General features: G+C 35.4%; 1 long non-coding RNA gene across 2 annotated transcripts; it reads right to left on the reverse strand.

Moving 5' to 3' along the window:
* Nucleotides 1–728: 728 nt before the first annotated feature.
* LOC109219990 lies at nt 729–2,991 on the reverse strand. 2 transcript variants are annotated; one of them, XR_002067024.1, is made up of 3 exons: nt 2,649–2,991; nt 2,260–2,464; nt 729–1,119 (listed from the first exon to the last, which is right to left on the reverse strand). It is a non-coding gene; the product is annotated as an uncharacterized LOC109219990 (long non-coding RNA). The 2 variants fall into 2 exon arrangements; XR_002067023.1 differs by lacking the exon at nt 729–1,119 and adding an exon at nt 1,314–1,664.
* Nucleotides 2,992–4,229: the final 1,238 nt, after the last annotated feature.

Consider the following 4,229-nt stretch of genomic DNA (forward strand, 5'->3'; position numbering starts at 1 on the left):
ATCAGTGTTGAGCGCCATCCGGGAACCGGCATCTATCGGGTTTTCGAGCCCGGGCATTCCATTGTTTCCTGTCTGCTGTTCAAGTTCGTTGTTAATTGATTGTGCCATTCTATGAGTTGGTAATTTGAATGTAAGATGGACTCTTTTGCAAAGAACCAGTGTATTGCGATGCGTCAAGAAAGAGTATCAAAGAGCTCACCAATATCCTTAGCCCCACGGTGGGCGCCAAACTGTTTACCCTGGAATCCGGATAACAATTGAATTTATATGGGGTTTTAAGGATCCGTGAACTAAAAGATACAAAAGGCTTTTAGGTTGAGGAAAATAAAGATAAAGACTCAACAATTGCTGTTAAAGTAAATAATCGCAGAATATAATATTGCTTAGAACAATTGTGCTTGATGCCCCACAAGAATTTAGAGAGATACCCATTTATACATTCTGATTAAGGGTAAAAATAAGGTAGGTAAATTGATTACATCGTGGATCCCTGTAATTACGCCTTAATGGCCTGAAGTGGTTGAGAAAATCACGTTTGGGCGAGATATCCGGCGACGCTTGGTTATCCGTTACGAGCCCGGCTTCTGACCTTGTGTGTTTCTCCATCCGGTGGTGATTCCTTTCGAGCTCTGTAACGGTCTCGAAATGACTCGACCTCGGTTGTAGACGTGGCCGTCGTTCTACCTTGCATCCAGGTCGGGTTCGATGGCCCCGACTTGCTCCGGACCGGATCCAACCCGGTCGGGCTCAAGCAAAAAAGGGTATCACCCAATACAATACTATTAGCTATTACTAGCAACGAAAGCACCAAAAAATAGTCCTGAAGAAAGTGGTTACCTATTAGGAAATCCCGCTAATCATTAAAACTAACTTAAGAAAATATCTAATCGTTTTCTATTAGTCAATAAGGGAAAATTTGTGTCGGTCTTGTAACGGCTATGATATTCTTGAACCAAACTATTAACTTGGGGCATGAATGAACCATTGTTTTATACACATACAAAGAAAATCAACATATTGACATGAACATAACCAAGGGAAATGCCATGCTTCCTCACCAAGATTCATGCAAGAAGCAGTAAATGGATGAACTATTCTTAACGTAACAGCTTTTACCTCCTGAAAGTTTAACAACAAAGATTAAATAGAATAACATCCTATTAATTACCATATGCTTTTTCCATGTAACAAAATAGTAGTGTTTCGCATATTTCCATATAACAATCATTTAAATCCTAAAACATGGAGATGTACTAACAGATCCTTATCAAGAGAAACTAAACAAATGCAACTATCAACCAACAACAGAAAAATTGGACAAGAACAACCGAGCTAATTTATTAATCGGCTAAAAGCATGGACTAACAACAAACTGATGTCAAGCAGAAGATTGTAATGTTTGAACAACACACGAAGACATAAACAGAGTTTAATTAAAGATTCACCACTTAACCAAATCAAACCAGCCCCTAGATCGAAAGCCACACAACCAGTAGAAGATAAAAGAAATTACTAGATAAATCAGACATGGCCTGTATACTAATTTTCCAACATGTTGCATGATGAAGCGAGATCACTCAGAGAGAGAGAGAGAGAGAGAGAGAGAGAGAGTCCACTGTTGTGCTAAATTTCTTGGAATGACAGAAAAGTTGTCATCTTGCAATCTGTTGCATCAAACAGAAAACTTTTTTGAAGGGTTATTTTACTGGTCAGGCCATGATATATTAACATATCTTAAGAGTTGTGAATCTTTCTTAAATTATGTAGACTTTTGTGGACTAATTCAAAAGCTTATGACTTCACTTCTAGCCAAGATTGCTCAGAATTCGGATACTAGTAATCTTTTTGGTCTATCAAAAGAGTAAGGAGGTCTTGATTGCATGTAAACTCAATCAACAATGAAAGATTTATTTTCAAAGCTGTACATATGCATGAATAGCAGGTTCATGGATAGGAGTAAACTGTGACATGTTATATAGTTGGTTTTTCTTTCCTTTTGCCTCCCTTTGTCTTAAGTATTATTGCTACAGAAACAGTTAAACAGAGGACAATTGTTGGTTAAAGGCTTTTTTGCATCTTATACTTGGTTCATTTAGTTGTAATGAACCAGCTACAGTAGTGATTTGCTACATTAAATAAGTAGTGATTTCTTTCTGGCCCATAACTCCTATATAGGCATTGGTTCAGTTTTAATAACTAGTGATTACTTGATTGAATTCACAAGATTAAAGTAAATATTAATCCTTCTCTCAAGTTTACCTTGTGGGAATCAGAGTTCCAATAGTTAAGAAGATCCTTTAAGTGAGATTCCAAAACATCTACCGGCCTAGTCTCCATTCGAAGCTCGTCATTGGAATGGGCTTCAAAGTGATCTTTCTTCAATTGATTCTTATACTTTCTCCAAGCAACCTGAATTTAATGATAAACCCGGGATAATCGCATCCTCAGGGATGTCATATTTTGCCTACAAATTCGGTGCAATTCGGTTAGTGTAAAAAATATAAAATATAATCCACGCTTATTGAAAATTGAGAATTTCAAACCTTGATATAGTTCCACATATCATCTTTTATATCTAGTTTCCTTCAATTAAAAAACATTAAGAGGACAAAAGGTCATACTCATTGACAATGTGCCGAGAAAACTACCTAACTCTTTTATAACTGCTTCAACTGGACCAATGCGCCGATTCAAGTCATTTAGCACGATCAACTTACGATCTCTCCTTCCATGTACACTTTGCACTAACCGAGCTCCAATTCGCTAAATCCCTAAAATTATTGGATGGCTCGAATTTATTGAAGGAGGTGGTTGTTTATGGTGGAGGAGATAAAGTTTATAGGATATTTTTCTTGAAATTCTGGCGGGTTTAACGTAGGTTGGCGGAAGGATCGACTGTCACCGGTGTGAGAAGAGCTGGACAGAGTGATCGAGTTCTTTGATTTTGGGCTTGAGGTTTCTCTTTGATTTTGGGCGTGAGGTTTGCGTCTTTGACAGAGAAACATGTTATTTGCCCTTCTCCACTTTTAATTAACGAGTAGTATTACATAAAAAAACTATAGGTAAAAAAATAGAATGTAAAATAAAATATGGGTTTTGGCGGGTTTCACGAAAAACTGAGGGGGCAAATAATTGAGAGGGAATTAAAACCGTTCCCATTGAATTGTTTCCAAGATCTGTTCCAATAAATACGTCTATAGGAATGGTTCAATTAAACGTTGCAACAAAAAAAATCTATGGGAACGGTTCCCCCACAAGTGCAACGGTTTTATAGTGAAAGTGTGCCCACAACATCTATGCCTTATTGTAACGGTCGCAACTACAATAAGCCCTCTATAGCAACGGTTCACAAACCGATGCAATAACATCTGTTGCCATAGGTTGATTTTCTAGTAGCTAACTAACTAACTACTCAGTACAAATAATTATAGTTCTTAACAATTGTTTTAACTGCTATTTAAGAAAGATATATCACATAATATTTTTTCTCCTAAATTCAATTGTTTCTATTTTCTCAATGCATTAATAGTATGTCATATGTTGGTAATTTTGAAGAATTATGTGTTTCGATACGTTGATACTTTTCGAAGATCTGTTTTATTTCCTATGAGGATATTGACACGTTTGATATAGTTTTGTTTCTAAAGTTGGTCTTTGATGTTTTAATGAAAAGTGTTTTGTACTCTTTGGATATCCTCTTTATGTGTTTTAATGATAGGGTTTCAATTTTACTTTAACTTTAATGATGAAGCAAAAAGTCGTTAATTCTTTCCATATCGCTCAAGGATAACAAGATGTTAGTTTTTGGTTTCGCCTATTTTTTAATTTAATTATTTATTTATATGAACATGTTGACAATTCAGGCTAATTGAGTTTGGTATCTTATTCTGAATAAGATCACGAAAAACTGCACCACATGAAATTAGAAGACTTATCTTTCTTCGGCTTTTAAATAGGATTGTCAAATTAGACTAAACTTGGATACGATTTAACTAGTCAAAATTATTTCTTATAATCAATGGAATTATCTTCACAAGTTTAAGTTTAAATCCTTTTGATGACCGATCAAAGATAACTATTAATTTTGCCTAAAAAACTTAATTATTGGCTCTAAAAAGTAGTTCCATTTATAAACCAAAAAAGTTAAAAATAATAGGATACCTAGTCTAAATGGACCGCTTTCTAAACATTCATTTTGCAAAGATATGGAATAGAAGTAAATCTCATGA

Source organism: Nicotiana attenuata, unplaced genomic scaffold (genome assembly GCF_001879085.1).
Source record: "Nicotiana attenuata strain UT unplaced genomic scaffold, NIATTr2, whole genome shotgun sequence".
In the NCBI taxonomy this organism is placed as follows: domain Eukaryota; kingdom Viridiplantae; phylum Streptophyta; class Magnoliopsida; order Solanales; family Solanaceae; genus Nicotiana; species Nicotiana attenuata.